This window comes from Nannospalax galili, unplaced genomic scaffold (genome assembly GCF_000622305.1).
Source record: "Nannospalax galili isolate Female #2095 unplaced genomic scaffold, S.galili_v1.0 scaffold1472, whole genome shotgun sequence".
Taxonomy (NCBI): domain Eukaryota; kingdom Metazoa; phylum Chordata; class Mammalia; order Rodentia; family Spalacidae; genus Nannospalax; species Nannospalax galili.
This window is the reverse complement of record NW_008331793.1, coordinates 92318-105170: the sequence shown is the minus strand read 5'-3', so window position 1 is coordinate 105170 and position 12853 is coordinate 92318.

Below are 12853 nucleotides of genomic sequence, written 5' to 3'. Positions count from 1 at the left end.
TATTTATTTGTTATTTGTTATTAAATCCGTTCTTTGAAAGTTTCATACATGTGTATAATGCATATCTCTTCTCTCTTATTTCCCTTCCTGTCTTGTCAACTCCCTTCCTCCCTATAAGCATCTTTCTCACATACATCTTTTATTTTGTAACCCAATGAATTTGACAAGGACCATCTTTATTGAAATGGTAAAACTAACTACATTTTGTGCTAGCTGACTGTTACTTTACCCCATGCTTTGGCCCAGCCATCCCCACTAAAGCCAGCAAGGCAGAACTCTCTTACACTTAAAATAAAAGATTTAAAAAAAATTTTTTTTGTCTTTTTGATACAGGGTCTCCTTGTAGCCCCAGTCCTCCTGGAACTATGTAGACCAGGCTGGCCTTGAACTCACAAAGATCTGCCTGCCTCTGCCTCCCAAGTACTGGGATTAAAGGCGTGTGCCACCACACCCAGCATAAAATGAAATAATTTTTAAAAAGCCTAAAACAAAAAGAATCTTATCTGACCAAAGCTGAGAGAAAACCTATGGGCACAAACAGAAGTATTTAGAAGCCAGTTTAGTTCTATGTTCATTTTGCAAACAGTCACTAGTAGATTTTCTCTCCCTGAGGTCTTTAACCTTTAGAAAATGCAAGAAATATTCTTCACCACTAGCTTTTCTGTTTTGGGGTATATGTCAAATTTCATTCTGTTATATTATTTTCTCTAAAAGCATGATGAAGCAAACTGAATTCCTCCAATTTTTTAACCCTTTATAATAGATGGTCTAGTCAAGGGAGAGATTGGAAAACACATCTATGCTATATTGTAAAAGTACTAGTCATTCTATTAAATAAATATAAAATTGCAGCTAGTGTACCAAATTATATTTGGTTTACTTTGGGAACAGTAACAAATGCTTTTTTGCATAATGGGGTGAAATACAGTTGTTTAAGGACTCCATTACCCTGAAAGCTATAATGATCATAGAAACAATGATGAATATATGTAGTGCAGTGAGACCATGTTAACAAATATTTGTAAGGACACACTTCATTTTCTCTATCTTGGGAAGATTTTTATCTTGAATCTCTTTATTATCAAAAGTATTATATTTCATATAGGCATCAGGTATTGATTTTTTTCTACATTTGTTATTTCTAATAATTTCCTCATATTTAAATATGCTTAATCATTACCATTTAAAAATGTATTGGACTCACTTTGTAACTTCATATGAAATACATTTGCAGATGGGAGAATTGTTATGTGAAAGTAATTATCCTCAAATAAAACTAATGTTTTAAATGCATCACCAGAATCATCCTCCTTTCTTACTTTTGTCTAAATAGCTCTCAATATGAGGACATAATTATATACTCATTTTTGAGTCATTGTAAATCCTGCTGCAAAACTTACATGCATTGTTTTCAGGTTAATGAATGTCATGTTTGACAACTCTAACTGCATGTAAATAAGAAGGTTCTGTAAATGAGCAGTTTCTTATTGGTTTTAGAAAGTAAAACCAATACACAATCATGACGCTAATAAAGTGCTCTACTTGTCATCACGCCAGCTGAACAAGAAAAAAAAAACTCAGTGAGAAGTGAATTCCATTGTCACAATTAAACTAATATCTCACTTGCGTGGATCCCACAGATACATTTTAATCTTTCAGTGTATGAATTATGGTTTGTTAGATGTGAATTAATTAAGGAAATTGTTGTAATTTAGAATGCGATTTGTGGATTTAAACTTGCATCTTAATTTAAGTCTAATTGACAGTAGCTACAATAATGAAATGCACTTTTATAATTAAGCAGGACAAAAAATATTTCTTTTCTTTATTACTCTGTATTAGTAAATATGACTTCTAAACACTGGAGAAGAAAAAAGTTTTAAAAGATGTTATTATACATAATATTGTAAATTCAGCTCATCATACCGATCATGAAATGTAGTTGATTCATATAAATCAGATATTTTGAATAATATGTTTATTTTAATCTTTGAAAATAATTTCACATATATAGTGAATTTGATTATACCCAACAACCTAGTTTCTCCTTGTGACTCCTTCAAGACATCCCTACCTGTCACTTTCCCAACTTTATGTCCCCTGTTTTTATTTTGATTATTAATAACCCCAAGTCCAACTGGTGCTGAATAAATGTGCAAACAAAAGTGTGGGGCCATCCACTGGGGCATGGGCAACATACCAGTGGTGACATTCCCAAAGAAAGTGACTCTCCCTACCACAAACTGCCAATTGCTCTTCTTCTAGGGGTGGCACCTCAGGGGCTTCTTCCCCACATGTGCTGGATAGCTTCAGTTGTCAGCTATACACCTGAGAAGTCGAAACTACAATTGGGGACTTTCCTCTATCCGAATGGACTATGGATATGCCTATAAGGCATTTTCTTTATTTTTGAGAGATTCAAGAGGGCTCAGCTCACTATAGGTTTTTCCATCCCTAGGCAAGTGGTCCTGTATTTTATATGAAGGCTGCACATGGATCAGAGGGCCAAGCCAGTAAGCAGAATCCTCTGTGGTCTGTATTTCAGTTCCTGCCTCCAATTTCCTTTCTTAATTCTTTTCTTAGCTTCTCTTGATGGTGGACTGTGACCTATAAGTCAAATAAACTGTTTCCTATCCAAGTTGTTTTTCATTGGTATTTTATTACAGCAATCGAAAGACAACTAGAACAGAAAATGGTACCAGGGTCATGGGGTTTTGCTGTGAAGGACCTAATCAGATTGTTTTGGGAAGAATTGTGGAATGATTTTAGAACTTTGGTCTGGAGTGGCCATTAAGTGTTCAAAGTGTTCAAAGTTTAGTGAGATACTCTGTGGAAACTTGGATGATGAGATGCTGAAAGAGGTGTGGACAATGGAGGCCTGGCTTGTGAAGTGTTAGAGGGTCATTTGATAATCCAGCAAAGACTCTCACAGGCCTTTTTGTGTGATATTTTGAATTGAGAATTTGTGCTTTCTGGTCAGCAAAGATTTAAAAATCAGTTGTATTTGACAAGAGACCAGCACCACTGAAGTGAAACTTTTACTTTACTGGGAAAATAGATCCTAGCTAATTGAGGCTTATAATACAGTTGTGACCAAGAAGAAACCAGCATTGCTGAGGGAAAAATATCTTCTGGGAAATATTTCCTCATGGTGAGCACAGTGAAACAGTGGTGCATAGTGGTCAAATCTAAAGCTGAACTTGGTAATGTGTAAGAATCCTGCACACGGTACAAGTTTTGAAGGCATGTAAGGGTCATGGAGAACAAGTGAGGCATGCCATCACTTCAAAGAGTTGGAGTCCACGCTGAAAATTTGGGAGGCCAATTGTGGGGGTGCAGCTTCAGTTGCAGTGGAAACCAAAGGATTGAAGGGATCATGGAGAGAATCTGAGGCTTGCCACCTTGTGAGGTCACAAAAGGACATTGGTTGAGGTTCAGCCTCAGTTGGAGTGGAGACTCCAGCATATTAAAAATGCTAGAACTGTGAGATGACCACGAAGAGCAGCAGAAGGTTTGGAATTGAGTCATCCTGAGACTACAAGACAAGGTGTGTATGCTACGGATGGCAGAGCCAGAGAAGTGGAGCTGCCCAAGCCCTTTGGTGCCCAGAAGATGGTGAGTATATCTCAAGTATTAAACATGAGCTATACTGCTGGGCTTTGGTTTTGCTTAAGTATTCCAAGGTTCTTTTATCATGAAATAATATTGAATCTGGAATTCAATATTATTCATGAAATCGGGAAACCTAGAATGCACTACAGAACTTTCAGGCAGCTCAACAGGTTGGAGAGTGTCCGTTCTAGGGAACTCAGTTGGTGTGAGCCTCTTCAGGGCAGACAGGCAGTCTACAAAGATCCTCTTTCCAATTATTTTCTTATCATTTTTATTGAATGTTTGTGTATTTTATATGGAATATCTCAAACAATCTTAATCATGTTTAAACCCCTGTTCCCACCAGAACTCTCCCATATACCCCTTCAACCAGAACCCATATATTCTGCCATCTGTGTCAAGTCAGTGTCCCCAGACATTCCCCAGTGCAAGACCATACACTGAGGGCTAATCAGCCATTGATGTGTTTATTTGGTTTTTAAGCTGGTATTGGACCATTGATTGATGTTTTCCCTTGTCACCTTCATATTGGTCTCCAAAGCTATGAGAGCTAGCCTTCAGGGGAAGTAGTTTCAGGTCAGTCCCTGCTTTTTTGCTCCAAATCCCGGCAGAAGTATGTTCTGTCTTCAGCAGTAGAGTCTTAACCTTCAAGATCTGAAAGTCCATCAAGCACTCTTGCAATAGCCTGTATAATTGGGGGATCTCCTGGACCATCCTGGACAACAAGAATTAATAGATTTTTAAGAGAGACTGAAATTTTAAAAGACTGTGGGATTTCTAATATTGTGATGTTAATTTTAACATGAATTCTTGCGGACAAATGATTAAAAGGTTATGGTTTAATAGGAATTTGTTTGTGTGTCAAATTAATAAGCAATCTATAGTGTTGGGTAGATTTTGTTGTCATTTTGACAGACCTGAGAAGAGGGAACCTCAAATGGGGAATTTTCTCTATCAGAATAGCCTGTGGACATGTCTGTGAGACATTTTCATGAGTGTTGAGTGATGTGAAGGACCCAGCATACTTTGGGTGGTGCCATCCTCAGGCAGGTTGTCTGTGTTGTATAACACAACAGACAGCAGAGCCCAGATAACAATCTGTGAGCCACATTCTTCTGAGGTCTGTGCTTCAGTTTCTGCATCCAGGTTCCTGCCCTAAGTTCTTGCCTACAATCCCTTGGTGATGAACTGTAGCTTGGAAGAGTAATGAAATAAACCCTCTCCTTTCACGTTCTTTCTGGTCATGGTATTTATCACATCAAATAATGAAAAGCTAAAACACCATCCATACTGGAATTTTGACTGACTTAATCTTGTGCAGGTCTTGTGCAGATAATGACAGCTGCTGTGAGTTAATGTGTGTAATGGCTATGTCATGTCTAGGAGACAGCATGTCACCATACTCTTCCATATCATCTGGTTCGTGCATTAAGGAAAAGAAAATTAAGAAGTGAGTATAGGCTCAGTGTGGTCATGCATGTCTTTAATCCCAGCACTCTGGAGGCAGATACAGGTAGACCTCTATTATATCAAGGACAGCTGGGTCTACATAGGGAATTCCAGGCCAACTGAGACTACAGAGAGACACTGTCTCAAAGAAAACAAAACAAAACAAAGAACAAAAAAGAAATGAGTACATGAGGAAGGTAAGAATCATCTAACACTTATTTATTATAAACTTTTCTCTGTCACTGTGGAATTCACATAGCTCTAATAGAATAGACACATCTTTGTATACACACTCAGTGCTGCTGAATACCACACCTATTTATGGTCTCCTCCCTCTATTTTTCACCATTAACATCAGCACTATTGACTTTTTCCTTTAAACAATATGCACTTATTGACTTCAAATTTTATAATTAATGTTTTAAAAGAAAACACTTTAAATAATTATGATTTGGAATTTTTAAATATGAGTTTCTGCTAATACTTAAATAAGCTGAACTCATGGATTCCATTTTTCCATGCAATTTTCAAGTGAAATGATTATTGCAGTGATCCTGGATGTTTGAGACAGATCAATGCTGTCTAAATGTAGTCATCCTGATATTGTGACACCAGAGAAGAAGCAAGTTAGCTTCTTACTCTCTCTTGCCCTTCAAAAGCTTTCTGTTCTCCTAAAAACTCCATACAAATGGGCACGCTGAAATGGAGAAAATTTCCTGGGGAAAATTGTCCAGGCATGGTAAGAGGTATATTTATATTTCATCCACTAGTGTGTATCCCTGTGCCAGTTGCTATGATCTCTACCCTCTGACACTGCTTAGCTAGACATATTTCTAACAGGAAAGTATCCATCCAAAGTTCTGATGATGAATTATTTATTATTATTATTATTACTATTATTATTATTATTCCAAAGAGAGGCAATTGTTAATACATTTTCCAGAAATGACTTGAAACCATTTATATATACAAATAAAATAAAGTTTAAGGGGGAAATAGAAAGAGATGAATATAGATCCTGTGACTTCCCATCAGCCCCACAAAATGGCGAGAGAGGTGCCTTATAGTGTTCTCAGAGATTATACACCCTCAGCTCCTCCCCCACATGCAGCTAAGGCCTACTGATGCCGGGCAGGGGTAACTGACTTTCCCATTGACTCTTTGACAGGCATGGGAAGGAGGTGTGATGATAGTTTGCTGGCATAGTAGTCAGAGGATACTTCCAGTTAACACTCCACCCCTTCCTCTGGCTCTTACATTCTTTTCTCCAATTATTCTGCAGAAGATTCTGAGCCTTGGAGGGGGTGATAGGTGTGGGATGATCTTCCATTGTGGGAAGGCACTGAACTTTTGGGTCTCTCCTTCATTTCTTTTCCATGGACTGTTGGCCCATTTCATGACACTTCATCTATTATAAGGATTTGGTGCCAGAACACACAAATGAATTATTATTTTTTAAAATATTTTATTTATTATTTTTATTTTACGTGTATACGTATATTGCCTGAATGTAGGTGAGTACACCCATGTCATACAATGACCACGTAGGACAAAAGAGATTGTCGGATCCCCTGGAACTGGAGTTACAGACTGTTGTTAGTTTCCATGTGGGTGTTGGGAACTGAACCCAAGTCTTCTGCAAGAGCAGCTGGTGTTCTTAACTACTGAGCCATCTCTCCAGCCTCTCTTGTCTGTATTTATGAGGTAATATTTTAATTATTTTTGCAGTGTATGGTGGACCCTAATGCATCAGGAAATCTGGTGATATACTTTCTTTAGAATGCTGTGAAATTATCAGAGTGAAATGGTAGTCCTGCTGATCTCAAAGCTTCTGAGGCACTTAGTTTATGATTGTCTCTTCCGTCAGAGAACCTGATTAATGGAGCATGTGGTATTATAAGTTTCTATTGAATGTATGAAAAGAGGAATGCTTTTACCACAGTCTCTCAGCCCTTGCATTATATAATAAAAGAGGACATTCTATTTCATGACAAATCTGGAGAGACATATCCTCCCGTATATTTTGTATTTTTCCAGTTCTTCTGCCTAGTAATTGAATTACTTCTTAGAATTTTTCCCCATTTATTTTTGTGTTTAATATGAAGGATACAGTAGTTTTAACATGTGAGCCCTGAGTTTGAACCCAGAAAGCTGTGTTTTCTTCTATCATCAACATGAATATTGATAGTGAAATATGCAATAGGCTGTAAGCATTGTGCGGCTGCTGACCCAGCACCTTCTCATTTACAGGCACTATACCATACTAGCAAATGCAAAGGTCATGTCATGAAGTGAGTCAGGAAGGAGGAAAAGTCATAACTTCCCCCTAAAAGTATAAATTAGTTTTTAATTGTTAAATTGCACTGCTAATGAACTGCAGTAACAATTTTGTTTATAAAACTTGGGGAACTGTTCTATTGAACATGTGTCCAATACATAGCTCTTTTTTTTTTTTTTTTTTTTTTTTTTTTTAAAAAAAAAAAAAAAAAAAAAAAAAAAAAAAAAAAAAAAACTGGAGAGAATTTGAATATATATATGAAAACAGAGAAAATGAGAATCAAAATTCATTTTAAATCAAATGCAGTTGTTCTGCCATTTTGAAAGTACTAATTCACTTAAAAATACACCATCACTTTAGGTTTTAAATACATTTGGAAATAATCTAATATAAAACTGAATTTACCAACAAATTGACAGCACATGTCTCTAGTTCCAGCACTCAGGAAGCAGAGGCAGGCAGGACTCTGTGAGATCAAGCCCAGCTTGGTCTATCAGGTAAGTTACAGACCAGCTTGGGCTACAGGGAAGCCCTGTCTCAAAATGACCAAAACAAAAAAATGAATTTACCGACATATTTCTTTGTATTTATTTTTTTTTCTGTGTCTGAAAATTGCATTGGAATACTTTTTTGCTGGGGACAAAAGTCAAAGAATAACATAAACTTAGGACTACCTATCACTGACTTAAATACCCATCACCTTGTCAAAAAGCATACGCATAATTATAATTTTTATTTTGCATTTATTTTATTTCATTTAAATATTTTATTTTTTACTTTATGCCTATGAATATTTCATTTGCATCTATATAAGTGCACCACATGTGTGCAATGCCCTCAGAGAGCAAAAGAGTGTGTCAGAACCCCTAGAACTGCAGTTATGAATAGTTGTTAGCTACCATGTGGGTACTGGGAATTGATCCCTGGTTCTCTGGAAGAACAAGTGTTCTTAACCACTGAGTCATCTCTCCAGCCCCCTTTATTTTACATTTTTCAAACATATAATTGTACACTCTTCTGGAACATAATGTGTTTCAACATCATGCAATAATAAGAACGTTCAGCATTTTCAATACATAAGACACATTACTTATTTCTGGTAAGAACATTTGAAATATTAAAATTGAAAAAAATTAAATATCTTATTTATTATTTTATGTATATGTTTTCTGCATGTATATAAGTGCCACCGTGTTATGTAATGCTTGAGGAAGTAAGAAGAGGTTTTTAGAGTCCCTGGAACTAGAGTTACAAACAGTTGTTGGCTGCTGTGTGGACTCTGGGATCCAAACCTGGGTCCTCTGTAAGGGCAGCCAGTGCTCTTAACCACTGAGCTATTTCTCCATGCCCCCAAAATTTTGTAGGAGTTTAAAATACTCAATAGAGGGCCAATGAGATGACTCAGTGAGGTAAAGGCACTTGCACACAAGTCAAAGAATCTGAGTTTAATCCCAGATCCCATATTGGAAGGAGAAAACCAATTCCAAAAATTTGTAGTCTGACTTTCACACATGTGTCCTGGCCTGTGCACACTTTCGTTCAGACATACACATACACACATAAACACACACACACACACACACACACACACACACACACACACACACACACTCACACACACAGATACAAACTAAAAGACTACAGTATGAAATCATTCTGTGCTTGCGTGTATTTTCCGTAAGTTTGAAATGAGTCTGGTCTCTCTAGTGTGTGATAGTGATGTTGTCTCCGACAGGTTAATAATATGCAACTCAGGCAGGCCTTGAAATCACTCACATTTATCCTGAGATTGTCGGACCCTTAGCAATAGTATTGCCCTGCTGGGGGTTCAAACCAGCGACCCCCGTGCAGTGATGATTGGGTATGAGTAAGCGCTCTGTTCGCCAGCCCATGCCGCCCCCAGTACCAGGGACAATCAGACACAACGGGGAGCCTAGTCAAGCAGGGACTCATTCATTGCAGGTGTTAGAGAGCTTATAAAGGCAACTGGAAATCCCCCCTACCCTCTGAGGGTGTATCTTAAGGATGGTCACACACTGATCAAGCACTGCTCAGCAGTGCGGAAGTATCCTTCAGATTTTCAAAATAAGTCAGGCTGCGACCCAGTAACTTCCTCTGAGATCTCTGCAAGGTGGGGCCTTTAGGTCCCCACATTGCCTCTATCCTTAGCTGATCACTCTTACCTGAAAGTTTTTCATGTATTTTCCTTCTATGCTATGTTAAGGGATACTGCAAACGTTAATTCTTTTTCTGATTCAATTTTATGACTATATCTATATGTATGTATGTTCATATATATATGAAAAACATTTTTATATGTTTCCATTTAACTTATATCTGGAATATTTATTTATTGTAATTTTATTTTGTTTATTTATTTATTGGTTGTTTGAGACAGTCTCCTTATAGCTGCAACTGGAATAGACCTCTCTATGTAGACCAGACTAGCCTTAATCTCTCGGAGTTCTACCTGTCTCTGCCTCCTGAGTGCTCAGATTAAAGATGTGCACCACCACAACTTGCTTAAAATAGTCACTTAAATATATCATTTATGGACACATTGTATTAATGGGAGAACAACATTCTACCTAATTAAAAAGATAAAAAACTAATAGTAACAATATGGAAAAAAAATAGAGAAATTATATCAACTTTAAACACAGAGGGGGTTAAATTTATGTTATCTTTATACCAGAATACATTTTGCTCCTAATTTATACTAGATTTCTGCATTCTTAATTACATATTTTGAAATTAGCCTGAGTTTGAGTTTTGAATGCTCCCTCTTCAGAGTACTGCTTAATCTTATTACAATTTAATATTTAAGCATAAGTATACTTAATTAAAAGATACTATTTTAGAAAGTAGTCCCACACAAGGTTTGGTGGTGCACATTTTTAGTTTAAGCATTTGAAAGACTGAGTAACTGGGGCTCGAGAGATGGCAGAGCAGTTACAAGCACTGGCTGTCCTGGGTTCAGGTCCCAGGACCCACATGACAAAAAAAAGACTGACTGTAACTTCAGTTCTAGGAGATCTGACACCCACTTCTGACCGCTACAGGCATTGCACACCCAAGGTACAGTTACATACATGCAGACAAAACACAAGTATATATAAAATAATAATAAATACAATATAAAAAACAAAGATCATGACTTCAAGGCTATTCTGTGTGATACGGAGAAATTTTGTCTCATGAAACAAAGGGGAACAAGACAAAACATTTTCTATAAAAAGTAAATGAATCAATTAATATTTGTAAACATTTGGTTAAATATTTAAGCTATTTCTTAATGTATCAAAAAAAAAGCCCTTTACATGGCTGGTAGAATGATGAGATAATTAAAGCCAGATTAGCATAGATATTTTGAGAAGCAAATTATATTTGTTTGTTCATAGACAGGAAAACAAAATAAAGTTTCATGTTATATTTCATGCAACTTATCATTAGTACAACATCCCTTAGTCCATGATTTTGCTTTGATAGTGTAATAGACCCGCTATTTGATGGCAGTTTCTGAAGCAAAAGGTAACACTATCTGATCACAAGAAAAACCTAAGGAAATGTTTCAAGAATATTTACAGAAAGAATATACTGAGAAGTAAAGAGCCAACATAAAGCTTCTGGTAATCAACAAGTTTGCAAGTTCTGAAAAGTAGGTTTCAACTCTAGATCTATTTAAAATATAGAAGTGCTTTATTGAAACCGGGTCTGATTTTAGGCTCAAGGGATATGGAAGCTTGGATTGTGGGTGAAGTAATCACACCAGGCAGTATGCATCAACAAATAAATTACATCTCCTTCAACATATCTTTAAAATATGTATATGGCCATCAGTGTAGATGGTACTAGGAATGAAACAGTGAAGACAGGAGATGTGATGTCTATGCTTATAGGGCTTGCATTACACTCTGGAGACATAAAGATACTTTATATAATTAAATCATTTCAGAGAGTGGTAAATACTATATGTAGGCTGAAAATAGGATGATGGGACTGGAAGATACTTTGACTTTATATTTAGTATTTCAAAAAGCATGTCATTCAGGAATCTGGCAAGAAAGAAACAGCCTACTCAAGTGGGTAAGTTGAAAACACTTAATGGAAGAACCAGTTATAAAGATGTGGATAAAGGGATTTAAAGAAAAAAATAGTATTTGAAAAATTCCTTGGGACTAACAGCTGAAGAGTCAATTACTGCCCCCAAGCCTGAAGAAGCTTTGGGGAAGGAAAAATGACTGAAATAAATGAGGTATGGGAAATGCATGACAGATGGGAGAGACAATCTTAGGATAAGCAGGGAGGGAACTGGACTAATGAATGACCTAAGATGAGTCTTTGTCATTTTTCCAAATCTCTTATTGACCAAAATTCAGAGGTCTGGAATCCAATTGTGACACTATACAGAGGTTGGTGTCTCAGGGACATAGCAAGGTAAAGAATGATACAGAATGGCACATGGAAAACAATCAGCACAGAAGAGTCTGTGAAGAGATGACATTTAATCTAAAAGCACACTATCAGCAGTAAATGTGGCTGTAGAGGCCAGAGACTGTATACAGACCTTCTTATTCCTACTTGTAACCTTGTAAATGTTAAAAAGCTCAACCTTATTTGCATGTAAAATGACAATGTGTCATGTTTCTAAATTATATAATAATGTATGAAATATAATATTGATAGTATTAAATCCCTTCCCATATCTGCATATCATCTTACTGTTCCCACTCAATTTAATATACTCTAGCATATGTATAATAAGGTTTGTATCCCCCAATATCCTTCACTGTAGGTCCAACCACTGGAGCCTGCTTAACCTAACAAGAGTCTAATCCTTGAAAAAGACCTACTCTCCCCTTCCCAGCAGAGCTTTCCAGAAAGCTGGTCAGTTACTGACATGAACTTGACACTTTTCATATATCAAAGACATAATCTTTTCAAACATAAAAGGACATGAATCTTAAAGGAAATGGTGAAACCACAGGAGTTTTGTGTCATGAGATAAATTCTCAAAATTTAAAACATATATATTTTTACTTAAACTACTAATGTAGAAATATTGTAACCTACTGTTGACATAGTTATATCAACTGTTTAATGGGGAACTTTAATTAAAACAGTTACACATACAGAGAGACCTTATATACAGAGAAAGAGTAGACTCTGTTAAGACAGCATCATTGAGTTGTGATGTGTGAAAAGCTGGTTACTGTCTTTCTAAAATTTTATATTCAGAAAATTCAAATTTGGATTGCAAATAACAGATTTAATAGGGAACTGAAGAATAATTTCAAAGTATGATCATTTGGTACATTTTATTAAAATTCTGTTTTCTCTATTGTAAAATAATACACTGTAAGAAAAAAGTAATTGGGAAGACCAGTAAGAAGATCTAACCATCATATGTCATGGAGACTGATATCTCTTTATTAAAATTTATATTCTTCCCTTCTTCTGGACATAAATCTAAAATATATTATCAGTTTTCCTTTGCAATATTGTTTGATCAGG